The sequence below is a fragment of the Peromyscus maniculatus genome, chromosome 18 (assembly GCF_049852395.1).
Source record: "Peromyscus maniculatus bairdii isolate BWxNUB_F1_BW_parent chromosome 18, HU_Pman_BW_mat_3.1, whole genome shotgun sequence".
Classification (NCBI taxonomy): domain Eukaryota; kingdom Metazoa; phylum Chordata; class Mammalia; order Rodentia; family Cricetidae; genus Peromyscus; species Peromyscus maniculatus.
In genome coordinates this window covers 27,845,859-27,872,908 of record NC_134869.1, presented here as the reverse complement: position 1 = coordinate 27,872,908, position 27,050 = coordinate 27,845,859, and the positions used below count along the sequence as shown (strand labels likewise).

The window sequence follows — 27,050 nt, the reverse complement described above, 5'->3', positions numbered from 1 at the left end:
GACTAACAGGCGACACTGCCTAGGTTGATGCTCAACTTTCAAGGACTAACAGTGATAACAGCCCACATGCAAGTCTCCTAACTTAAGGTAAATTCCACAAGGAGACACCGCCTAGGTCAGGTGGACATTAAGTAATAGCTTTACACAATTTAGCTCGGACCCTCCCTTTTTTATACTGGGACTTCCAGGGCACTGGACAGAGAAGAGAAAAAAGAATGGAAGAACTAGATGGGTAAGAACTTGAAAGGAACAAACTGAGATGGGGAAGAACTAGATTGAAGGGCTAGAAGAGAGTACTAGAGGAATGAGATGGGAGATGAGGAAGAGCCAGATGGGGAAGAACAAGATGAGGAAGAGCCAGATGAGAGAGAAGGAGATGGGAGAGGAGCTGATAGGAGGAAGAACTAGATGGATGAGAACCTAGAAGGGACAGAACTAGATGAAGGAATTAAGATAGAACCTGGAGGGGACAGTAGATAAATATAGAGAGAAATCAGACAAGAAAGGAGCTAGACATGAGAGCAGAATAGAAGCTGTGTAGAGAGAGAACTATCACAGAATAATAATGTATATGAACTAAGGAGGTTCATGTACATAGATTTATTTCTATTCATCAAAGATCAATTATCAGCTGGTTGTGGATTCTTCCCAGACCCTGGGAGGGTACTATCGAGGGGCTGGACCCCCATAGTCCTCGATATAGTTATCGAAATTATTGATAGTAGATGCTTTTTTCTTTTTTTAAAAGACTTTAAATTCATTTACATACCAATCACAGATCCCCATCTTCCCTCCTCCTGCCTCTCCAGCCTTCCCCACAACTTATCCCCCATTCCCTTCTACAAGAAGGTGAAGCCTCCCATAAGAGCTGACAGAATTAGATTCGAAATGGTATAAACCAAACACTACACCTCATTTCAAGTGCCTTTTTTGTTCTCTGTGAATCGAATAAATGATGGTTTAATGTTTCCATTGAATAAGAAGGAAAACTGAACCAAGCATGATCCTGCTAGGATGATTGTGTGATCACTGATCTCATCAAGCAATTTAACCTTGTTCGATAAAGCTACATTGCTTTTTAAAGTAATGTAGCTAATGTAGAATGAGTAGACCCCTAAGTGAGATGGAATGTTTATAAAATAATTTAGGAAAAGTATTAAAGCTGGTAGCTGGTCATCACAGCCTCTCACTGGGTTTTAAAATGACAAAGTCAATGAGATTGTGCATAAGTAACTGTCAAGAAGTAGCAAAGAGAAGTAGGATATACAACAAGAAGTCAATGCCCAAATGCTCTGTCTGGAGACCTCAGAAGGCTTGTGAAGGACATATCATTGTAGGCAGCTCTTAAAGGACATATATGATTCCAAGAAGTGGCCATTGTGGTTTTGTGACCTTTCACAGTCTTAAGTGATATTAACTAAGCAGACATTAGAAGGAATACAATTTAAGGAGAAACCCACCTAGTACAGAATTATCATCGAGGTGTTTGAGTAAACATAATATTGGCAATTCTTTTAGCATAAAAACATATACTGAATAAAAATGATTGACAATCTTCATTTCTGAAAGTATTGTTTTATATTGCAGAAATGCATTAAAATGCCATTTTATGAGTAATTCACAGGACCAAGAAATTTTTTTAGTCACTGGTGAAAAAATTCTTTGGTTAAATGAAAATGTAAAAGATCAAGACGAGATTTTAAAACTACTCTAAGAATTTCTATCTATGATCCAGCTCACCTTCACTCATAGTTTGGGGTTTATTGTAGAGAAGACTGCAGCAGTGAATGATTTCTAACAGTGTGGTCATTGCACAATTTTGAAAAAAAAAAAAAAGGCTGTTTTGTTACAGATCTTTGCACATTTGCATATGCAGTGAAAGTGTATTTCCATTCTCTGGAAGAGGCTTAAAGGACACTTAAAACATCACAGTATGTGATGATACCGAGTATTAAATAAATGAAATTATCCACTCAGTTTTCTGTCTGATAAGCTGTTGCTTCTGTCCCTCTATCCACTGTTTTCAAATCTATGGGCTTGTTTGTTAAAAGGGAGAATTGCCCATAGATCACTTACACGCCGTCAAAAAGAGCAGGGATATAGGGAGCCAGCATGTGCTCTGCGAAGCTTATCAGCTAAACTGGTGAAATTTGACCCTGGTGATGTCAGCTTTATTTTTTTAGAGTGTTACTGTGTAAACAAAAGAAGTCACTAGGAGAATCAAGTTTTGGAGTTTTCACCTCATTTAAATTCTTAATTTGTCTCTTGAGTTTAGAAAAGGGCACCTGAGTGTAGTCCTGCTTCCCATTAATGGGCTCCAGGGAAGGATTAGTTTAGCCTCACTCAGTCTTTCCAAAACAGACTAACCTTGAATCACACAAACTCTAAGAAAAGGTAAATACTGTATTCTGATTCAAATTAACTTAAACAGAGAAGACAATCCTGGGTTGTTTATTTTATTACAGCCTGAGCTTAGAGACCCAAAAGTTAAAGTCAATAAAATAGAGATCTGCAGTTTGTTGAGAGCTAAAGAGGAGATGCTGTGATTATGATGCTTCCCTTTCTTTTCTCCTCCATCCTCACCTCCCCCTCTTCCTCCTCCTCCACCTTCTTTTCCTCTTCCTCCTCCTCTTTCTTCCTCTTCTCCTCCTTCTCCTCCTCCTCCTTGTTCCTCTCTTCCTCCTTCGTCTTTTTTGCTCCCCATCTTCCGTCTTCCTCCTCTTTTTGTTCTTATTCTTCTTTTCTATGTTTTCCTTTCCTTCTTCCTCTTTCCTAAATGCCTGCCACCTCTATTCCTTCAATAAAATGTCACCAATCACTAAAAGATGGGGCGGGGGGGGGGGGAGTTTCCAAAATATTATGGAGAATTGCCTTGGGGGTTGAATCCTAGAGAACTGCTTACGAAATAATAGTAAATAATTCTGTCATGAGATTTTAAAGTGTGCATGTCTATAAAGTCACCTTGAAAAAATGCACGTGTCATAGTAAAATAATATTTTGTTCACTTTCATAGAAATCAAGATCACAAGTTATCATTTTTTTTCGTGAAGGCATATATTCACCTTTCCTTCCAATCTGTCCCTCTCTTCACACCCCCACAAAAGAGATAAAATTCAGTGGAAACTACAATGCTCTAACATGTGTAAAGAGTATTTTGAGAGGTTGTTTTCAAGCTAGTGCACTTTTGGTGAGTTCCTTCAGACACCCTTTTCTGATTTAGTGTTAATTCAATTCCTTCATTTTCTATCTGAAAAACAAATGTCTGGCCATGTTCACAAGAATTAAACATTGTAGTCTATTGCACAGGCAAATTGAACTGCTAGTTTCCATAAGAGAAAAATATAATAAATCCACCACTCATCTAATTATGAAAGACCGGCTATTCTTTTTTTTCAGAAGCTATGCAGGCAATAAGGAACCATTTCATCTGTTTCACATCCTTATTTCATGTAAATTCTTGAGCCTAAAGCAACCAACAGAGTTGTAAATGAAGATATTATTGAGGGAAAACAATTAGTCTTGGGGCTCTTCCCTCTTGAATCTCACAGCAGGTTTTAAGCACAACCCAAACTTGAGGTGCTGACACCTGTAATCAGCACAGGAGGTTCCCTTTAAACTAACAAATCATTCTTCCCACTGGAAGTATAAACAAAACCCTAATGGGTGCTTTTGCTAGCTCATCTTCCCGCTGTGAACACCAGTCAGCATGTGGTGTTTTAGCAGTAATGGCCACTCCAATTGATAATTGGCAAATGACACAAGCCAATTCTGTGTGTAAAGGCTACATGGTTCAATGTCTTTCTCATGACAAGCTCGTGTATCAATCATCTCAAATACATATTTTAATTGCAAGGAGGTGAATATCAACAGCCAACACAAAGAGTGCACTGGAGGGTCAAGCTCAGAGTTTTTATTGTTGTTTTTTGTTTGTATTTCTTTTTTTTAAATTTATTTTATTTTACAGTACTATTCAGTTGTTTGTATTTCTACACGTCTCCATTCATTTCATGCTTTAGCACATACACTTAGGAGAACAGCCAGTCTTCTTCCTAATTTACTGTGAGGAGGGAAGTGAGGTAAATAGTAGCTTACCTAAAGCATAACAACCATTAAGGCCTAGAGATGACATCTGGCCTCAGGCAATCTTTTGTCTCTTTTACTGAAAACAAAATTCTACATAAATGAAAAGTGTCCCATTCAAACAATTAAATTTGGTGCAATCTATGTACAAGTTTCTCCAGGCAGGCTTCCTGCGTCATGAAGATTCTCGTGATAATGAAGTCTATAGTTTGTAAGCCAGTGAGGAACCCTGATTAAAATAAATGAAATGGTTAGGGAAAAGAACTGGAATCTCTGTGTACAATAAATGAATACAAAGAAGTATGAGTGTTGCTAATTTGTCAATATGTGCTTAATTTAAACTCAGAACACTGATTTTTTTTTTTACATCATTAAGGAATTGACCTTTCCTCTCTAGCTGCTTCTCAATGTGACATCATCCTGTTTCAAAGTCACATTTTTTCCTGTCCCCTAAAGCAGCTATTTCAAAGCTCCAGCTCTAGAATATTATAAATTAATTTCAAATAAATAATTAAAATCTGATAAAAAGTAAAATGCAAATTAAAAGTAAGGAAGGGTGCCACTTGGAAGTTAGGACACAGAATGTGGGTCCCAAATTTTGTCCACAGGTCAGAAACATACCCTAACCTAGATTCTCAGGTCCCCAGCAGCCAAAATGGGAATTCTCAATCCCTTTATTTGTAGCTCAAGACGAACATTAAATTCTTTTCCAGGAACACTGCCACTATGACTAGAACGGAAAGGGTTTTTTTTTTTCATTAGTACTAATAAAGAAATAATATATCATGATTTAGAAGTAGTATATCCTCAATACACTCCTCATCACAGACACATGATAAATTTCATGTAACTATTTCTCATAGTTAGCCTACTAAAGAGTAAACAAGTAATTGTGGATATATTGTTAATTATAGCAGACAAAATATAAAGAGGAAAGCCAGCCAGGACAAATCTCATGATAGAGTTATGATACCCATAAATATACAGAGATAGAGAAATAAACACAAGGTCACAAACCACACACAGATATCACAGGATGATACTGACACTCCTGGTTTTTATAGAACACTTTCCCTGACCTTATAATTCAGTGTTTTTTAAAGTATGGTACTGATTATTTTCAAAACCATAGATGAAATTGCTGAATAATAATAGAACAAAGCATTTTATGCCACAATTTCCCCAATATATGTCTTTTTGCTGGACATGTAGCTCATTTACAATTTTTTATATGAACTAATAATGTAAGAATGGAAATAAATGCATAAATGGAAATCTATGTTTTTTTTGGAAAACATAGATGTTTTACCATATTTGGACATATTACTGTAAATGAAATTTAGGTCATTAGATTTAATCATTTTAAAGCTTTCTGAAAAATATAATTTTAAGTACTATACTATGCTTATTGAGTTTTTTCTAATTAACATAAAAATTCCTAGTAATTTATACTTTCAAATAATTAGATATGGGAATAGTTGTTAATACTGCAAATCTTTGCCATTTGTGATCTTTCACCTTTTAGAGATTGGAAGAAACCCTCCAGACCAGATATATTACCAATGTCCACACCATGCAACTAATTTTCTGTATGAAGTGAACTTTATGCCTGTCAGTGTTTACCAGATAACCCATTTTACCTCTAAACTTTTATGAAACTGATTTTTTTGTTGCGCTATGGGGTTGAACATAGGATCTTGTGTATCCAAGACAAGTGTTCATCCAGCTCAACTTTCCCCATCCCTCCAGTAAGTACATAGTATATTTTTGATGGCATTAATAATTGTTTAGAGAGAAACACAAAAATAAATCATAAAATTGTAGTTACTTTCAATAAAGTGAGTTTATATTTCGCTTTAGAGTATAACATATTTTTCCAGTGGGCGTAGGAGGACCTCTATTTGTTGAGTTATTGAAGGAGTCAGGTTGATTAAATCTCCGCCATTTATGATAACTGCTTCTAAAACTGCCCAGGTGTCCATACCAAGCTAGTGAGGAAGTGAGAGATACAATCGAGAAAACATACCCTTGTTTGACACTAGACTAAAAGGAAATCAGTGCATCTGAGATGACCGTGAATCTGTAGAAATGGTGAAACTTAGCAATGACCATGGCATGTAATTAAGAAGAAAAATGGAAAGGGACAAATGAAGATGTGACTTTTGTATTAGGTAGTGGGTGGTATGAAAGCACCATGGTTGGGTCTGAGGACTTTTAAAAAAATGCAGTTTGTAATAAGTTGAATCTGAGTGGCTTGAGGACATACAAGTAGATATATTTATTATACAGGTATTTGGATGTAAATTTCAAATACTTAAACAGCACCTATTTGTATGAAACGTTAATGCAAAGACACATAGGTGGTATGAACAAAGGTTAATCAGATTTTTCTTAACTTCATCTTTGCTGGTTTTAGGCCTAGGATTTTTTTTTTCTGTTCATGGCATTCCTGAGCCTTGTGAAGGGTTTAGAATGTTCTGAGCGGCTATCTATCAGATGCCAGGATCATTCCTCATATCAGTCAGAAATGTCTCTAGACCTTACCCAACATGCCATCTGCAAACTGATCCTCTGTGGAAAGACACCACTTTAGTGTTAGTAACCAAGAAGAAACAGAGTAACAAGAAAACCGTATAGCCATGCTGACACCAGAAACCTTAAATTTAATTTGGTTCCAAAATACACGGCTCAGGGAATTTTCTTTAATTGGAATAATTGTCATGGATATGAGTGGGTAATGCGAACAAGAACACATTTTTTTTTTTGTATGTGTTATTGTGAGTCTAGTACAAGGCAAATCCAGGGAAGATGGAGAAATGAGACAAGAAGAGTTCAGAGATTTCAAAGTGGTTGAAGATGGGATTTTCTAGAAATAAGCGATTTTAACAGGTATGAACTACTAGCAAGTTCTAATGTAGCAGTTCCTTGTCTTTGTTCTAACACTAGTTAAGATTGCATATGTGTGAATGGGGCTGGGAGTTAAACCTTAGGCAGAGTTCCTTTTCAGGAAAGAAGCAGGCTGCTCCGTGACTCCAGTTTTAACCAGGGCACAAACTGAACCAGAGTCCTCTGCATCTGTTTCTGTCGTTGTATTTGTTTGTTTGTTTACTTAAAAGAAACAGTCTCACTCCTTATCCTAGGCTACCTGAACTCATGTATTTCAGCCTTGCCTTAGGTTGATAGTGATTCTCTCTCCCTAACATTCTATGTGTTGAGATTATAGGTGTCAGCTACTAAGCCCATTTGGCTGTCTGTTAACTGCTGATAAGATCCAGGGTCTTCATTAAGAGTCTTAGTATCTTTAATGTTTCATAGAGTACTAGGGTTTTACTGAACTATTAATGTTGATAATATTACTAGCTTCTTAGTAGTGTTAACAGAAGTCTCAATACATACATTTGTTTATTTTTGTAAATTCAGGTTTACTTATGTGAAACATAATTTGCATTATTTATCTGATTATTTTGCTCATATGCAAAATATTTCTTTACATTGTTGGTAAATGAAATGATTCCTTATGATCCCTGAAAAATGTAAAGTTGTAATTGTTTGCAAAAATAAAAGTGATTGGTGGCATCTGATGTAGTTCAAGTATGTGGCATGTTTTTCTCTTTCATTAAAATTATTTTCTTCATTTACAAACACTTAATTGTACAATGTCTTCTAAAGAAGGTACATTTAACCCTTGGTTGATTTTGTTAGAAAATTCTTGTGATGTATCAAGTCATTTTCTTTCCTGTACAATGTTCAAGTTAGAATGTTAGCATGCAAAGTTGTAATTTGCCTGCAACTGCAAACTCCTTTGAAAGTGAGAGTAAAAACAGAAAGAAATAGAAATCTCTTTTAAAATTATTTAAGGATCTTTATTTCCCCCCTTAATGACCAGATATTACTAAAATTCTGGTTTCTAAAAACCGCCATTTAGAAATTTCCTTGGCGGACAATATTGCTTTGCTGTGTTACATGTGGTTAATGTTAGTCACATCCTTGATGTAACATAACACAAGCTGGCTAAGGTAATCCAATGTGACATATGACAGCGTTGTGAGCCAGTCTGGAATATTTGAAAGTATGCCATCTCTCAAAGACCAGGGGTAGATAGTATGGTAAACCAAAATGGGCGACTTTGGTGCTGCATTTTGAAGGACAACGTAGTACGGCTCTGTGACAATCAACAGCGATTTCCAACCTGGTAGATTGTAGGTTTTTAACTAAAGCATGTGTATTTTTCTTGCTAGTGAGTTTATATACTTCAGACCACTGAAGTTAAATCATTGAAAAAGCAACCGCTAAAGAGCCATGATTACATATTATTATAGGTACAAGAGAAAATTTCTCAGGTAATTCAGAGATGAACTAAAAGTACCTAGCAAAGTATTAAAGAGTGACATGCAGACATGTGGGTCCCAGTTACATTTCATTTGTGAAAAGTGCTCACTTTGAATCAAATGTCATTTTATTAGCTTTGGAGGAAAAATAATCTAGAAACATGAGCACTGAGGAAAAATATAAGTATTCTACATATGTTGTTGGGTTTCTCTGTAAAAAAGCCTTTCTCTCCTCAACCTAATTTATTGTGCAGGCTGTGGAGAATTTGAAAACCATGTTTTCTTCTAGGATTACTTCAAGATCGGCTCCTTTGGTTTTAAATTTGTTTCACATTTGTTTGAGCAGAAAATACTAGCACTAATAATTCTTGATGAATAGTGATGAGTTACAGAAATGAAAATAACCTGGACACTAAATTCGATAGGGGATGGAAAAGGAAATTAAACATAATATGTACATCTTAGAATGAAAAGGTAGAACTGTACTACATGGCGAAGGATCAGCATAGCCGTTCTTCCCAACAGCTGGGATGTTCCATTGCCTTACTCAATTATGTTTAAAACTGTCTTATCTTCCCATAGAAGCCAAAAGTTATAAAGTTGTTTTGCACAGATCTCAGAGTAACTGCATTGGTAACAACAATTCACTTTCTTACAAACTAAAAAATAATGTATCTGTTATGTATATCATATATCATATGTATCTACTATGAGGACTGATGTGTGTATGTATTCTAATAGTTGTTTCCAAATACGGTACGTTTTAAAATGATAAATGGGGTTTGTCAAACTGCTGGAAACATAGGAAAGTAGGAAGAAAATCTATTTCATTTAATGTTCTTGGGTTGGATAACAAAACTTTTCAATATATTTTTATCAGGATCATAGCGTTTAGTAATGTGCTTCTGTTTTCTCTATTGAAGTATGAGAGAATCCTGTGTTTTAATGCCAATAGATTCTTTTATCCTGTTTAACATAAAGAGACACTTAAAGCATGGGCTTATTGTAGTAAATGGTTGAGTCCTTATTATGATTCAGGCATTGAGGTTGGTGTTCACGGCTTTCATATACTACTCATAAAGTCAGAGGTTCATTAAAGTATTGCAGGACATATTGAATAACATTTAAGGCCAATTTAAAAGCAAATGGAAGATGAATCAGGTATCACCCTGATGCTATACTTTGTTAAGGCTGAAGAGGTAGGCAGGGGTTATATCTTAAGTGCTCGTTGGTACTTACATGAACTCAGGTTTGTAGGTAAATACATTGCAACCTTTTACTTCTTAGTGTAGAATTAATTTTAGTGGAAGGGATCGATTGTCACCAATGAATCAAAAAGGTGGGATCTGATACAATGTGAGGTCTGTGTAGGAAACGACAAGAATATTATCTAAACTGAGAAAACCAAAGGTGAAGAAATTATGTTCTTCATTGAGTTGGCTTCAGAAAACCTGTCTGAACTTCCTTATGAAACTGGGGTTCCAGGTCTCTTCATACTGTTTACAAACAGGCAGTCCCATGGAAACGGGGAACGTGGTGTTAGGAGAACATGGTAAGTTTTGCGGGAGCCTACTATTACTGTTCTCCAGGGATTGTTAGCAGCCAGAGAAAGTTGGTGAAAGGGCTTTTTACCCCATGATAGATAAGAAGTGAGACCCACACTGTTTACGTGACATGTTCAAGGTCATACAGCTAATAAATAGCAGGGTAAGTGTTTGAACCTAAATGTGGAATCAAAAGTTTGCGGCATCAATATAATATACAAACGAATATGTAAAAGAAATGGCATAGAATGGAAACATAAATAAAATAGAACCGATGTTCTGACATGTGCAAGGGCCTCCCTGGAAAAGCCATATGGCAAAGTTGAGTAATAGTTTTGTGGTTACATTGGCGAATTAAGCAAGCGCGGAAATTCCTCGAGAGTGGTTTGGCATGCATTTTGACCTCTTAAAACACCATAAGGTAGAACACAACATACCTGCCCAGACAATTCTGAATTAATTTCCTTGATGTCTAGTTTGCTGAATGTGTTACTTTGGGTAGTATATTGAATTCTTTGTGCAGAACTCTGTAAAATGACTAATGGTGTTTGCTAACCCATAGTCTGTTAATTATAGTGTGATAAAAGGCATTGCACAACGCACAATAGGATCCATTCTTGCTTGGCTTTTTCAGGCCATCTACTGCTTTTCCACCTCTTCATCCCTGGAGTGTGCTGGTCTCATCAGTAAAGAGAAAAGAGAGGCGGAAATCAATGGATGGATCTGAGAACAGTCGTTGAAGTGGCTACCTCATCACTTATTTATCTGTAGGCATTCTAAGGGAGGTCACAGACCTAGGCCTTTTGGAGTAGCGTGGGAACTCATTTCACCTCCTTGAGAAGCAGAGAAAACAACTGGAAGCTGTACTACTCCACCAGACCTCAACCTCAGTATCATGTATTTATAGTGGGGAGTTGAGAAAATGGGGCTCCGGCGGTAACAAGAACACATTAGGTATCCTAGAAACTGAATTTAACTTTCATTCCTAGTTTGAGATTCATAAGCCATCTGAATAAAAAACAAACCTCATGAAACACTGAGGCTACATGTAGCATTAAACTAGCATTCATTTTGCCATTAACTTCTATTATAATGACTGAGCTGTGCTGATTACTAAAGTACTGGCTTTTTCATGTGAGGCCAGGGGTTGCAAGAATGAACACTACATGAAAAAAATCTTAGTAAGAAAGAAAGACTTTAGTTTTCCTTTTTAATTTAAAATTAAAAAAAAAAGAATGGCAAATGAAGACATGACTTTACAAAGTTTACTCTTATTTTCTTAAGAATTCCAACCATTATAGAAACTTATTTCATAATTACTACAGAAGGGAACAGTCAATACAACAGATGCACAAACTCTCTCTCTCTCTCTCTCTCTCTCTCTCTCTCTCTCTCTCTCTCTCTCTCTCTCTCTCTCTCTCTCTCTCTCTCTGTGTGTGTGTGTGTGTGTGTGTGTGTGTGTGTGTGTGTGTGTGTGACAATACTTCAACTGGAAGTTAGTGTTTGGAATACTAGATGCAAATAGATTTTGGTAAGGATGACATCCCAGTAAGAAAACTTTCACTGGTTTTGTAAACTTTAGGACAAGAGGAAAATTCTTGATTCAGTATTTCTTAACAGGTTTCTTTTCTATCTCATGTGGTCAATTCCCTCAAGAGGATTTTTGTTTTTAAATAAGTAATGGATTTGGTCTGGTAGAATTTTTCTGGATAAATCCTTGAGGAAAAAGCCAAAAAGTTTGGACTTCCTTTTCTGAAAATAATGACACCACTGTATTTTGGGTATGAAAAGGTTTTTGCCATGGTTGCCAAAAATCCACTGTTTTGCCATCAGCTATAGTGGCCATACAGTGATTGACAGCTCATGTAGTTTTTCTAGCGTGGCTACATTTCAACTTGAAGCAGTGCTTAACTTGAAATGTACTTTCAGTTGCTTTTGGATACAGAAAAAAAAAAATTCTTCCTTTCAGCTGATAGCCAGTCAATAATACCCACTACACAAGGTGTTGATTTTATTTTATAATATATTGAGTATTTTGAACATTTCTAAGAAACACTGTAAAACTACAAACTGATTCATAAAATTTATCTTATATTTGTGATTTCAAAGTGGAGTTTATATGCATGCAGGTTTTGATAACAGGTAGAACAATTTTTGGTCTGTGTAAAATCAAATGGCTAAGTTGTAATAATTTACCTGATTTTTCACATTAAAATGTAATGCACAAGAATAATTTCCAATAAAATCTGAATTGTTTAAATGCTTCCATCAAATTAAAACTACTTTAGGAAAAATGTATGAGCATGTTTTGGTATTCCATTTACCATAAGCTTTTGAAATAATAAAAATGTTTTCACATGAATTTTGGTGTACTATAGACATGTTCTCTCTGGATACTGATATAACATGTATTTTTTAAATTGGCATAAAATTGATGGATGAATGGTAGTTATATATTGCTAAGGGTCCTCTGACATATAAACTCCACTTTGATATTGCAAATGTGAAGACATTTTTATGAATCAGTTTGTAGTTTTTGAATGCTTCTTAGAAGTGTTCAATGTATCCAAAACATTATCAAATAAAATAGTCTGAAAATAAACCAGCAAAACAAAAATATATTACTGAAGAAAGTTTGATTAAAAATCCTACCAGTCATTGGTTTGAAATAGAAAGATTATACAGACACATATGCTTTAAAGGCAAGATACCTTTGACCTTAGAGTCAGTATACAAAAGGAGCCACCTACCTTCACAGGAGTATTTACAGTCTTGAGACTTGTAGCATCCTGTAGCTTTCCCCTGAAATTTCAGGTCCAACTAAGTAAAGTAATGTGAAAGAAAACACTTAGGCACTTTGTGCTCCGAATCACAAGACTAGGGATCTGAGATCTTGGATAATTAGAGCTAATTGGTGACTGGACACAGAGATCAAGTTTGCGAGAAAAACTGCTTTACCCTTTGCTTCACTTTCCAGGCACTGTTCAGAATCAAGGTTTAAAAAAAAAAAGTTTGCATGTTGTGTTAATTGATTTAGGAGTATGTTTTGTGCTCACCTTTGATGATGAGAAATGAAATGCAGCAGTTGGAAATGCGGGCTGTGTGGGTGTGGCAGCGTCACAAGCTTAAACCAGTTTGTTGTTTATCAGTGAACATTGTGTTGTCTCTTTCCTGAAACGTGGGCCTGGCTGGAGAAAATAGACAAATTCTGTGTGATATAGATGAAATATCTAGTTCAGTTATGGGAACTTCAGGGATTTCATTTTCCCCCAAATTTCCAAGACACTAATGACCCTCATTCAGCTTATTTATCTCATCTTAAATATTTTGAGGTCCACATTAGGGGATCATATTGTACAATGTCTCCTATTTTTTAAACTCTAATTTTAGAAAATTTTATGCTCTAATTACTTTGCTAGATAATACAAGGCTTTGAAATAAAATTCCTGAAAATATTGAAAAATCAGTAAATTTAGAAGTCCAATGAGAAAAACTTTGTTGGCACATTATCCTAAGTATGGTAATAAAGTTGGTGTATCATGAATAGATATTTCTTTTCCAAAAGTGAAAATTGATTAGACATTGATTAGATATCTTCTTTTTCCTCATTCTGCTGTACAAATATTCAATGTCTGTATAGAAGTTTAAATTTTATTCTAGATAGAAAGAGTCACCTTTGTGACAGAAATGCATGCTAAGGACTTCCACTGCTAAGATTAAAACACCTTTACCCGGCTACCTTTCGTCTCTTCTGATATTTGAACTTCCCATATTGCTACCTCCCGAATCCTTTATCTTTTTATAGAGATTTCTCTAAGTTGGGAAGGCTTTGATCAGTTTTGTCACTATCGTGAAATAAAACTTTACCTTGGGAAGTAAAACCCAAATTACCCACTCATCACTGCATTTCTTGAATCAGAAATTATTAAGATCTACACCATATTCGTAAGAAAAATTTGCTTAAACGTTTACAGTCCTCCAAAGAGAAACCCAACCCTCTTGCTGTTTAAATTCCCAAGCTTTGATTAAATTCTACAACACAGCGTGGAGCAGCACTAAAGTCATGTGATGGAGGCACTTGATAATCGGTCACCTCCTACCCTTCCCTTCTACATATGGTCCCTGCCACTCTCTTTGAAAAAAAAAAATAAACTCGGACACCCAACTTAGAAGTAGACTTCAACAGCAGTCTGAACACTGAATAAAAAAAGTAGCAATGTCTGAAAAATACAAACAGAAACCTCTAAAATAATGTTTTATTTATCACATACAAACGTGTTTTCCTAAGAATTATTTCCAGTGTGGGCCACCATATGGAAGCAGGAAGCCTTTACAGAAATGGACTAAGATGGTTTGTATCAGCTGCATAACTTGTTTTGTTCTATGCCTTCAGGCTTCAAAACCCGCTTCCCATATTTTTTTTTTCCTTTCTTTAAAAATAATGTACATCAGCTTAATTTATCCCAGGTCCTGACAGGGGGATCAGATTTTAAGCATTTAATGCTGTGGTTTCAAATCCAATTTCTCAGTGTTCATCGTTTCAAAAGTGGCAGAATTCAGGTTTTGAAAAGATTTAAGAACTAGGAGAGGACTGGCCCCCTTTCTGAAGTTCCACATTAACGTTAAAGGCGGCTCTGTAAGAAAGGCACAGTTTGGTCTGAATTTGTCTATAGTGCTTCAGGAAATACTCAAGCCTCAGACTCTCCAACAAGAACCTCCTCTTACTGGTGTCAACTTAGGAATACTGTTTAAACTCAAAAGGCATATTGAATAAATCATCCATTTACAGGTTTTCTGAACTGGGACACTGATTGGTTGGTGCATTTTCCTAAAAGGAGGGTATCAATAGATCTGCTTAAGGCTCGATTCCACTGAGTGTGTTCCGAAACAGCTTTCCCTGTGACCGATGGAATTTTCATCCATTCAGACACTGAAGCATAGGTCTCTACACAGTCAATTCATTGTAGGCTCCCTTTATTGCTGGTGGGGGAACCTCCAAAGGTCAGGAGTCCAGATTGCTTCAAATAAACATCCAGAATCTCAGATGCCTTTTTGAAATGGACCCAAGTTTATTTGAACCTCCTTCCCTGGTTTGGAAGTCAGGCTAAAAATTTCACAGAAACAGATTTTTCTTATGAGATCTCAGAATGTTGTGGTTTAAGTAAAGTAATAAACAAACTTGAAAAATGAAAGGCAGAATTGGCCCAAACTCACCTGGTTTCATTCTGTTAAATGCCCGAAACTGAGTGGCACTGTGCAAACTTAAAAAAATAAAATAAAAAGGAAAAAGAAAAGGAGTAAAGAAGGTAAACAGCATTTGGTGGTGGTTTAGCTTAGAATTCCGAGATTTAAGAGAACATTTTGCCACTTTGTCCCATTTTTGTGTTTCCTGTGATGACTCTTTTGCCATACACCTCCCCTTATCTTCAGTTTGAGAGACTGCTGTATTCATACTCCATTTTTCATGTTGCTAATAAAGCATAAGTCTTGAGTGGTTTGAAATGGAATAATTTCTATGTTTTTATAGGTGTGAGTGGATTGAAACTGTGGTATCTGCATGATATATACAAAATGAGAAAGAATTTTCAACATGTTATCATTGCATACAAGGTGTAACAAGTGTGTTTTTTAGTCATCACAGCGAAGTCATTTAACAGATTTTTATCTCCATTTACCAACTGGTGACACGTAGCAGGCTTATGAAGGCATGCTAACTTGCTCGATTTTACATTTATATTACTGTTCTTATGGAGGTGAAAAGGCAGGATTGGGGCTGAGGATGTTCAGGTTCAAAGATCACACACTTCAGAACCAATTTGTGAAATTTTCTGTTAAGTTGTTAAGGCCCTTCCAAGAGACTTCTAGTCTGTTTACCTCTAATAAAAGTCGAGAATGCTATCTATTCTCTTCGGGAGGGATTACATATCTTACATGCTACCTAGGAAGTGTATCTGCTTTGTAAATCTGAGATGTGAATGTAGGGAATTTCTGTGCTAAAAAATGTAAATTTTAACGAGACTGCTGTATCTCTGTCAAGCAGTCATTCAGATCATTATGCGAAGTAGGTGGATGTTGAGAGAGGTAAGTAAAAGTGAAGAAAACAGAGCGCTTAAGAAACAAAAATATTTTCCAGGTCTTGAAATTAAGAGACACAGTGAAAAAATTCCAAGTCAAACCTTTTCTTGTATATAAACTGTTCTTTGCTTAGCAATGCTTCAGAATTGGGTGGATGTTCACTTTCTAACGCTTTTTAAAATTTTCTCCTTCTTACATATTTCAATAACGGTGCACTTTCTCAGTTGGGTTTTCATATAATTCGGCTTTGCACATATACTGATAGAAAGAGTTCTATGCTCACTGATAAAATCCAAACTACTTTTGAAAAGCTCAAAATAGTCCGGACACATGATACCAGAACTGATGGTGAGCTACCCATTTAAGTTATGTATTAAGTCTAAATTTAATCAAGGCCACATTTTATTTATACATTTCATGCATTAAACTCATTTAATCTTTTAGTCAGATTTCATTAGAAGAAATACTACCGTGTACATCATGCAGTAGTGAAGCTAGTGTGCTTCAGGAATTTGAAAGGAGTTAGAGATCGGGAGTCTGATTTCAGCATTTCTTTTTCTTTCTCTCCCCAGTGCTAGCAGCAGGTCTGTTGTGGGGACACACAGTTTGTTTCCTAACACACTAACACAGTCAGCATGCTCTTTACAAATGTGTAAACACAGACATTCTCTGTAATCAGGGAGGTTGGTATCTTAAGGCAAGATTGTGTTTTTTTAGGAAATGCAATTTATGCTCAGGGTTGGGTTTCGTTTGCAGACTGATAACGTCTGGGGTTTGGAGAGATGATAATAGCATTGTGTCCTGCCTGCCTGCCTGCCTGGCCTCTGAAAGCTCTGACCTTCCTGGGCAGTGTGTCTTACGATCCCAAGTTAGACGATGTCCATTCTTCCATTCTTTGAATGATGGCCAACGTAAGCGATACGAAAATCATTTAAACTTATAAAATTTGCAACATTTATAAGCCACATGGGCTACTGCAAGGAAATACAGAGAGACATGAGGAAAAATATGCAGGACACCAGGACTAACATCCATCCTCACAAGCCAGGAAATTAAAATTTATGTCTGGAACTCTGGTCTCCTTGAGGTTGAGGTTGTTGGGTGGGGAGCACGTTAGACACGATGCTTAGGCTATAATCATTTTAGTCTGCTTGAGGCACGGCCCTAATATTATAAGACAAGTTAAACATATGACAAATATTCATTCCTGTTTCAAATACAAGTTGAAATAAATCCACCCAAATACCACTTGGTATTATAAGCGTTCTCTATAAATCCATCTATCCACTTTATTCAGAAAAAAAGCTGCTGTATGTCTTTTCCAAGGCAATGAAAAAAAAATGTTTTCACAAGTTTAAAGAGAAGTTTCCATGCCCAAAGCATAGGTTTGCCCCAATATTGAATTCACTGGATTACCTTTTTAACTCTTCTTTCTCTCCCCCTCTCCTCATCCATTCCTTCCCTTCTTCTTCCCTTCTGAACCTTTCCTTTCCTTTTATGCCATGAAAGCAGGGAGTTGAGATCCCACCATCCCCTACACGGAGAAATGCACATCACATGAAAGAGAGCTAAGTCCCTCGGTCAGCTGATGATCTTCACGTTAAAATAAAAAAAAAAAAATCCTTGATGAATTGCATACCCAGAACTAAAGCCTTTTCTTAGCACCAAGACTGATATCTGCCTTTTTAATTATGGGAACAGGTATGGGGAGGGAGGAACCCAGACCACAGAAACCTCAACCTGTCTGGGCTGTGCTTTGAGTGCTGTGGCGACACCGACCAGGGTGAGAGAAACTTAAGATTATTTGCTCAGACATATTTTATAAATGACGTGTGTGTGTGTGTGTGTGTGTGTGTGTGTGTGTGTGTGTGTGTGTGTGTGTATGTGTGTGTGAATTAGAAGGACAGGCCGGGAGGATACTGCCTTGACCTGATTTTACAGAAGAAGGTCCCTGTACAGCATTATAATAATCTGAATGTCTAGGTATGCCTTATAGGCACGAGTCCTGTGGACACACTTTATCTATTATGATTCTTCCAAGACACTTGGAAAAAACTCGTTGTTTAGAAAAAATAAATAAACTTTCAATGTGGGCCTCCGTTTGTTCCACCTCGATTAAAAATGGAACTCAATTTCACCCAGTGGCTCTCATATCCAGACTACTTGTTTAATGACAAAGTTTCGGCCTGAGATATAGCATCCCTGAGTATGTGTTTGCTGTTGTTCTTGTTCGTTTAAGGTTTCCAACAGAGAGCTAAAGTATTGAAAATCGGGAGCTGGAATGGAAAGTCTGACACCATTTTAGGTGCAGTCGCGCTGCCTTAACTGGGGAGGAAAATATTAGCCCCGTCTAGCTTACCTTTTCCATAAGGTGTAAAAAGCCCTTTCTACAAGGGGAGAATGTGAAAGCCGGCTCTCGGCTGATTGCTTGCATGTTATTCCTATGCACGCCCATTGTCATAAGCTGGCGCTGGGTGAACTGCTGATTCTAACCATATGCTCAAGGCAGAAAAACTTGGAAGAGTTTCCTCTAGGGTGCCCACACCATGTCCTGCTGGATCCCCAGGCTCCAGAAGAAAATGAAAACTGTGAGTTCTCCCAAGATGAGATTTCATCCAGATGGTCGTGAGTTTATATATTAAATAACGAGTTCTGGACTTTTAAAGTAGCTTGGTATTTTTTTTTTTTTTATAAATTGTGCAGTCCATATATATTTGTCCACTGGGGGGCGCGCAAAGGCCATACTACTGAAGCCAACTCACAGGCCGGAAACTGAAAATCTAATTTAAGATACATCACTTGAGTGGATTAATTCATAACTACTGTAATTCTAATAGGATTACTAATTTATAGTGTCAAACGCCATTCAGACCTCTGCTCTGGTTTACTCTTGTGCAGCCTGCTGAAGATTTGAAAATAGTTCTACATTAGAGAACATACAGAAACTTAAAAGCAAACAGCTTTTAACTCCGTTAACTGGAATTCCAAAAAAAAAAAAAATAACTATGAAGAATAAAATTATTTTCCTCAACGCCTGTATAGATCATCAGTTAACATAATAATGTCTGCACAACAAAGTAGAATAGTTTTATTACAGCTAGGTGGTGGTGGCACACACCTTTAATCCCAGCACCTGGGAGGCAGAGGCAGGAGGATCTTTGTGAGTTCGAGGCCAGCCTGTTCTACATAGAGAGATCCAAGAAAGACGCAAAGCTACACAGAGAAACCCTGTTTTGAAAACAAAACAAAACAAAACAAAACAACAACAACAAAAGAATAATTTTATTACTTCAGCCATGCATTTAAAATACAGCATGACTCACTCTTTGCACTACAATTTAAAAGTAGAAAGATGAATTTCTGTTGGAAGGCATTGAGACCGTATCTAAGAGACTTTGCATCTAAGGAAATAAGCATCACTAATGTGATCTACAAGATGATGTCTTTCAGAAGTTTCATTTATCCTGAGAAATTGCGTGTGTGTGTGTGTGTGTGTGTGTGTGTGTGTGTGTGTGTGTGTGTGTGTCCAAGCAGCTCATAAAATATCTAACAATAAATTTGAGGTTTACATTTACTCTATTTTATTTGAGATCTCTTCCAAGCTTGGAAGGCTAATTCACATCACCATTGTCTTTTGAAGTTCTGGCTTCTGCTACGTGGGGTAACTGACTTGGCGAAATCTACTGTTCTCAGTGTTGTACCAGCTCTGATAAGAAATGGATAAGAAATGCTGCAGAGCATTGTGATGACTTTCTTTGTATTGTTTAGCATTTTTTTCATATAATGGGATTTTGTGATTGTTTTACACCCTCTCGTTCTACACATGGAGGCTAGACTGGAACTCTAAGGTGCTTTCAGGTGGGAGAGACTTCCTTAAGACAGGGCCTTCAAGTCGACTTGCCTGGGGAGTGGAGATGTGAACCTAAGTGTGCGATCAGCAGGTCACTCTGAGTACAATGACTGGGTGCAACAGAAGGCGCTACTAGCTATTGTTGTCGTTGTGAAGACAAAATTCCCAATGTTCACGATGTATGGCTTTACAAAAACAGCTCTAATGCCGAAACTGAGAAGTAACAAATGCCGTGTCTTTTGTATTGCTTTTGTTAGTCTTCTGAGGATTTTACGTGTTGAGTACCTTATTTATAGCATTCTTTGCTCCCTCAAGTTCCTCCTGTGTCACAACTACACCCTTACTTTTTCTCAAATTCATGGCCTCTTATTATATATATGTGTGTGTGTGTGTGTGTGTGTGTGTGTGTGTGTGTGTGTATGTATGTGTGTGCTAGTTCATAAATACATTCTGTTAAGATCCTTTAGCATTGCTTGTGTGTATTTAGGGCTGACCTCTTGGGACTGATTAACCTATCAAGGGGCGTGCCATTGGAGAGGACTAAGTCTGCTTCCTTTGGCAACCATTAATTCCCTGTAGTTAGTTCTTCTTATAGGGTTGAAGCTTTAGAATTGCCCCTCTTTGTTGGCATGTCGATTGGTGCTGCTAGATTTGATGTCCTGTTTAGGGAGCCATGTCATTGAGATTACCTGGGTGCAGCTTCCCAGCTGTAGGAGACACTCTCTCCAAGCAGGCACCCTGGTCCTACCGCTTCTATCTTCGCCACCTTCTTTCATAATACTCCTTGAATTTAGATAAGGAAGGTCATACAGAAGGCTCAGTTGTGCTGGGGTACCCCATAGTCATTGTTCTCTGTCTTTGGATCAGCAGTGGCTTTCGGTACTAGTGCCCATCTATCGCCAAAGAAGCTTCTGAGAGGTGAGGGATGAGAGTTACACTTCTCTGTGGTGTAAGGATGAGAATCTAGAATGTAGTCAGGAATTATACCATCATAGTGAGGCAGTAGTAGTAGACTATCTTCTAGAGTACAAGGCATCCTCAAGGGCAGCAAGCATGGAAACAAAGAGGTCTTGTGAAGGCTGAGGATTATGATCCAGACAGATGGAAAAATGTTCTTGACAGAATCCCTTTTAATACCTTTCAAATTAGACAAAATAAGCTTGTTTATCAAAACTATTTGTAGAATTGTTTTGACTAACTTGAAACACGTTTTTAAGTAAGTATGGTGACAATCTTGTAGACAATCAAAATACTATGAAATTCAGTGAGTTTTAAGCTTTTTCCTCCTCATCATTTTATAATGTTTTCGTAAGATGGTAACACTTAGGGATGTAATGATATTTCTAAGTAATTAGATTAAGACAATGACATTTAACTATTTCAGTAATAATTACATATGGTAATTGGATGAGTAAATTTAAATAATATGAATAGAGTTGATTCAAAGGATAAAGTGAATATAATGCAAACTTGTTACTAACAATGTGTAAGTCTCCCATTGTGACCATCAAAACTGTCTATTGCAGTGTATTAATTTTGAAATTAGGAGGAATTGAATCACCCAAACCCAATAATTTTAAGTAGCTAAAATCGTTTGAAAATGAACTGTCTAATGTGGTGGCCTCTAGCCCCATTTCTTTAAATAAAACTAAACATTTTATTCCTCTGTCACACTAGTCAATAGTCAGAGGTCAAGGGTTCGATACTGATGGATGATTAAAAGTCACCATGTTGGTGAGCTGATATATTATCAGATTGAATTGTCTAAACTCATATAAGTGTCCAGCTTTTGTCAGGTGTGGTGACACATACCTGTAATCACAGCTACTGGAAAGCCTTAGGCAGAAGGATTAAAGTGCAAAAGTTGCCATGTTGGATGGCTTAGTGACTAACAATGCTGAACACTCCACTGATTTTTTTTTTTTTTGCTTATTTGGTTTTGTTTCTTGGGTTTTCTTTGTTGTTTGTTTTCTTTTTTGAAGAAGAGAGAGGAAAAAATCATTAATTTGGATGAGTAAGGAGATGAGTAGGATCTGGGAGGAGTTGGGGTAGGGGAAAACATAATCAAATATATTGTATAAAAATATGATTTAAAAATGGGGGAAATGTCTATATTCCTTTGTGGTTACATATTCCCACCTCATCCAATGTCTCTTTGTTTTTGTAATGAAATATTCTAGAAAACAGGAATTTTCAGTGCTAGTATATTTCTCATTAATTTTCCTCTTTATGGCTACCTCAAGACCATGAAATACCTGCTCACATTTTTCTAAAACAGGATTTTTTTTTTCATGTTCCATCACAGTGTGTGGCCTAGTTGGAAATCTAATGCATGGTAGTCAACAGCATTAAGTTAGCTCAATCATTATAGTATTAAAAGAAAAAAAAGTCCTTTCTTTTTCTTCTAAGAGGAAATATGGAAATACTAAAGTTGTAAAACATATTTACTTGCAATTAATTACATTTCAGAAACTTTGTTACTTAAGCTAACTATCACTAAAGTAGAACTCATTGGATATTACAAAAGCAGGTGAATGTTTTAGTGAAATAACTCATGGCTATAGTTGTGAGAGTGTATTTTTATGACTACAGTATATCCTTCAACACTCCACATTGACTTATTTGAAAATTCTTGCTTTAATGGAACAAAAATTCCTGACTTCAGTAACACTGAACCACATGTTTTCTTTTTATTTCTTCTTGGTTCTGATGTGATTTCATCTTTACTTTTCTAATAAAGAAAAATGATATGACTGACAAGGGAAAAGTTAATCAGTAAACGTCATGCTTTGTGGATTTTAGGACTTGTGTGACCTCTTGGGGGTCCTGATCTGTTTTATTGAATGTTCTTCAGATTTCTCCCTAGTTATCAAATAGTGACACTTTTTTGAGATTGTTCAACCATAGTAGAATTTAATTTGGGACCCTAATTCTGTAGTTTTGATGCCTGTCCTGGATCTCGCTCTGTATACCAGTCTGGCCTCAAACTCACAGAAATCCACCTGGTTCTGCCTCTCGAGTCCTGGGATTAAAGGCTTGCACCACCACCGCCACCTGGCATTTCTGTACTTCTTAGTTAATGCTGGCATACTCTAAATAGTGTATCTCAACCTGAGGGGCGAACAACCCTTCCACAGAGGTCATATATCAGATGCCCTGTATGTCAGATATTTACATTACAATTCATAACAATAGTTTGTCAAGTTTTCTCTCTTCAAGTGGATATAGTATTTCAGAACATATATGTTAACCTTGTCATTTGATAATATCTCTTCTGATCATTCCACATCTCCTAAGATGTCAAAAGCTGTATGCATGTTGCACTTGCGAGGCTTTGTTTTTCACTGGAGAACTGCACAGAGAAACTGGATTTCTTTCATTGTAAACACCTCAAGGAATATCCGTGCTTGTCAGCTTTCTGTTGCTGTAGCAAAATAACCGAGAAAATCAACCTAACTTGAAGAAAGATGAACTTGGGCCCATGGCTTCAGCAATCTTTTCAAGCAATTACTTCAGGGTCCTGAATCCCTGTTCCTCTTTCAAAGGCACAAAACTCCCATGACACTGAACTCCACCTCCTGATGCTTCCATCCCTTCAAGGAAGTGTGCCCACTGGGACTACAGTTTCAACATACAGAATTGAGAGAATATTTCCCAGTCCAAAAGATAGCTGTCTATTCGGTAGTACCTGTGTCCTGGCTATGATCAGTGATGGTAGCGCCTCTTGAATTATTAATTTCAAGCACTCCTTTCCATGACTGATATTGGTGAAATTATTAAAGCCACTCCACATAGTTAAAAGGGAGATTTATTTAATGGTGTAACTTACAAATGAAGGGATAGGTAGGTGGCAAGTTCTGGGGAAGATGTAGAGCAGTCCGGCGATGTTCTCTCTGGAGAACTCTCCTCCGTCTACCTCTAGCGTCCAGGGTCCAAAACAGGAAGAGAACCGCATCCTGATCTCGGGTCTTCAGGGCCCTCCCTTGGCCCCACCTTGTAGGTGTGGTAGTTACCAAGGCCTCAATGGGGGTTGGAACTTCCAGACCAAAGCTGGAATGGAATGTAGCTACCCACTACAGACTGATGCACTGCTCTATTGTGTAATATATCTTACCACTCACCATCCATTCAAAAACCATTGGACTTCATTTGAGACTACCAGTCCACTAATCATTTTAATTGCATATGGAACCCTTGCATTCTTGTCCTGCTATCAGAATCTCCACGCTCTGATACGTAATAATGACCACTCTCCATAATAAGTGCTAACTGAATTGCACCTATAATCTAAATATGTGTCCTGCATCCCCAATCGATACCTATGTTTAATTTTAATTCCCAGTTCAATAGTAGCAACAGGAGGGGCCTTTGGGGGTGGTTGCTTATGAGAGTTCTATTCTCATGAACGGGAATATGGTTCTTATGAAAGAGGCTCAAAGGAGTCCATTACCTCCTTTTTACCATGAAAAGCACTACTAGGCAGAAGATCCATTCTAGGAGGAATGGATCCTCATGTGGTTTCGACTGTTCTAGTGCTCCAATCTTGGACCTCATAGCCTACAGAACCATGGGCAATTGCTTTTATGTTATGATAAGTGGAGTCCAGTTCGTTTTCTATTCCTGTGATAAATATATTGGCCAAAAATGCAACTTGGGGATAAAAGGGTTAGTTTGGTTTATATGTCCTGGTCATAGTCTATCCTTGAAGAAATTCAGGGCAGGAATTCATGCAGGAGCCTGGAGGCATAGACTGCAGCAGAGATTGTGGAGGAGTGCTGCTTACTTGGCTGCGTGGTCTTCCTGGTTGCTCAGTTTGCTTTTTTTTTTAATGCCACTTAGTCCCACCAGCCCGCAGGTGACAGCATCTGCAGTGGACTGGGCCTTCCCATATCAAGTCAACCACTAACAAAGAAAATGTTCCACAGATTTGCCTAAATGCCAATCTGATGGAGGCATTTTTCTCAACCGAGGGCCCTCTTCCCCAGTGACTCCAGCTTATGGCAAGTCAACAAAGAAAACAAAACAAACAACAAAACAAACACAAAATCCAAATCAAACCACCACCAGCAACAACAAACAAACCAGAACAGTTACACAGTCTACACTACTATCTAACGCAGCCTGAATAGACTGATGGAGATACAGACATTGGATCCAGAGCAAGCTGCCACATTACCAATGCTGTCAATGAGGATGCTGCATAGTTTAGCATGTGGGTATTCGAGGCAACTGTGCACAGGTATAATGAGTTACACATTCTTTTAAAAAATGATCTTTGAAGCAGTTTCTAATGTAGCACAGGCTGGTCTTGAAATTGCCGTTCAACTGAGGATAGCCTTGAACTTCTAAACATGGTAGGTACATTACCAAGTGTGGTAATAAGTTTCAGATTCATAAATGGACTGACTTTAAGGATATGCAATGAAAATGATCAAGATCCTGAGATCCTTAATTTTTTTTTTTTTTACGAGAGAGCTTGGATTTTATTTTTCCTGGCACTCATATCTTAAGCTGGCAGATTTGACGTTACAGCACTCTAAGCAGAGCAAGGGGCCTTTCTGTTTGGAGGAGAGTGAACTGGGGGAAGGGGAGGAGATATTGAGCGCATAGTGAGGTAGGATGTCCTGAATGACCCTGAATGACCTAAAAAGCAGCATGGCAGGCAGATTCTTTTTTTAAAAAAAATTATTAATAAAATGTATTTATTCTATGTGTTTTTCATATCATGTATCTTGATCCCATTCATTCCCCATCCCTTAGCTGCTGCCCTCTGCTCCTGCACGCCCTGCCAAAACATCCAGTAAAAATAAATAAATAAATAAATAAATAAATAAATAAATAAATAAATAAATAAATCAGGAGAAAAAAAATGAAAATAAAATGATGAATTTAAAAAATAAAAAAGGAAAGGAATTAGAAATCTCATCATGGAAGCCACAATGTGACCCAACAAGTCTCGCCATATACTCCCTGCTCCCTATATCTCTATTTCCAAGTGTTCACTGCAGAGTCATTGGTCTGGTTCAAGGCCCCTGGTCTCCAACACCTTGGATGCTAACCCCCCCCCCCCCCCCATGAGGACCCTTCCTGGACATCCTGCTGGCGCCCTGGCAGGCAGATTCTAATGGCTGTGATGAAAATAGAATTACAAGATCAAGGGTTAAAAAAAAAAAGGTGATTGGTTTGAGGAGAACTATGGAGGAAAATCTCAGGAGTGCTTAATGGCGGGGGAGTAACATCTGGTTCTACATTTAAAATACCCTTGTATCATCCTGTTTTAAATTAAGTACATGGGTTCCAATGATTTTAGATGACATTTAAGGACAAGAAGGAGAAAGTTTTACTACAAAGGCGTTCTTGCTGGTGGAATGCAGGTCCTGAAAGAGGATTGTTTCAATTGAGCTAAACACCCCATAGATACTTTAATGGATTATGACTGTACAGAATTGGTGTGATCGTGATGATAGTTGCGGAGTTGAATCTGTAAGGCGTCGTTCCAGTGCTCCGTGGATTCCTTCATTGTCTTTTGTCATCTAATACTATCTCGGATGTGATTTTATTTTATTCTGGCCCTGGACAGACAGGACTTACTTACATTGTAACCTCATTTAATTCGGGGGTGGTGGTGGTATTGCCAAGACGTTCACATCTTAATGTAATTATATGCACATTTCATCTATTTGAATCAAATGAGATAATGTATATAAAAATGTTTTGGAAAGCACCAATCACTTTATAAACACAAAGGATTGAGCAGTATATTAGGAAGATTGTTGTCTAAAGCTGTTTGAAATAATCTGTTTGAAATCTCACTTACATTCTCCAATAATTTAAGAGAACTACATACTCTTCTACTATAGCTAAAGAACAGAACTTGCTTTCATTTTACAAAATTAAATTTTTGGAGAAGGGTTAACAGGCAATTTTCTACATAGTGTAAAGATTGTTCTTCTGATATTGGCACTTGTAGACTGTTTAGAATTTCCCTGCCAAATGTGCAGTTTCTTGAATGTTTTGAGCTGGGAGAGAATTAATTTTCTTTGCTCCTACTTGTTTTCAGCTTTAAACTTCAATTTGCAAGCATGAAAATAAGTTCTCTCCCCCTTCCCTAAAACGTTAACTTCAAGCACTGGTTCCCGGGATCAAGTTGTAGGCAATTATAATGTTGGCTCC

General features: G+C 37.2%; 1 long non-coding RNA gene across 1 annotated transcript in view; it reads right to left on the bottom strand.

Moving 5' to 3' along the window:
• Window positions 1–10,622, bottom strand: part of LOC143269330 (uncharacterized) — a 74,845-nt gene extending 64,223 nt beyond the window's left edge. Inside the window, exon 1 of the long non-coding RNA XR_013045726.1 lies at window positions 9,648–10,622. This is a non-coding gene — a long non-coding RNA (uncharacterized LOC143269330). The remainder of the gene's footprint in view (window positions 1–9,647) is intronic.
• Window positions 10,623–27,050: the final 16,428 nt, after the last annotated feature.